Raw genomic sequence first — 1,004 nt, forward strand, 5'->3', positions numbered from 1 at the left:
GATGGTTGATCTGAGCAAAATGAAGATCTTTGAAAACTTCAGTCTTTTCTCCATTTATCATTATGTTATTTATTGTTCCAGTGGTAAGAATTTTTTTTTTTTTTTTATTGAGGTGTATTGCAGGATGCTGTAAAAGAAGCCTTCATTATTATATTCAGATATCCATTATTTCTCACGTGTAGTTAAGTGAATGGGTCGAGAAGTTTCTTGCTGCCCTGTGGAGACAAAGACGTGATTTCAGTTGAGAATCAGGAGATTTACATTGATATTTCAATGCAAATTATAGAGGCTGGGGTTAGAAATGTCAAATAAGAGTCATATATGTAATGATGCTAACACATAAATGTTTCTCTGCTATTCATAAAGTTTTCAGTGACTAAATATTCAGAAGTAGTTTGTCACTCTTTCTTTCTAGTCTGCCTTCGTCTGGAATCTCATCTGAAACCTGTCCACTATGGGTGACCCTGCTGGATTTAAAATACCCATGACATGGATTCCAGAATCACAGCAACTCACACGCCACCACAGTACAACAAACTGACAGATGAGTGGTGGCCGTTTGGCTTTAAGTGGAATCAGAAAACCAAAAAGGAAGAACACGTTCAGCATTTCTCAAGCTGGGGGAATTGAAGAAAAAATCCAAGCCTCGACTTTCATTAGTGAAAGATTCTCTGGGCAAATTATTGAATGATGCAGAAGCACCAAGAGAAGATGGAAGGAATACACACTGTACCAAAAGGAAATGGTTAATGTTCAACCAGTTCAAAAGGTACCATATGATCAAGAGCCAACGATACTGAAGGAAGAAGTCCAAGGTACATTGAAGGAATTGGCCAAGAACAAGGCACCGGGAATTGATGGAATAAAAATTGAAATCTCTCAAGAAAGTGAGGAGGCACAGGAGGCATTCACTCATCTTTGGAAATTTGGAAGACAACTATCTGGCTGACTGATTGGAAGAGATCCATATTTGTGCCCATTCCAAAGAGAGGTGACCCAACAGA

The sequence above is a fragment of the Chrysochloris asiatica genome, unplaced genomic scaffold, assembly GCF_000296735.1.
Source record: "Chrysochloris asiatica unplaced genomic scaffold, ChrAsi1.0 scaffold00365, whole genome shotgun sequence".
Lineage (NCBI taxonomy): Eukaryota > Metazoa > Chordata > Mammalia > Afrosoricida > Chrysochloridae > Chrysochloris > Chrysochloris asiatica.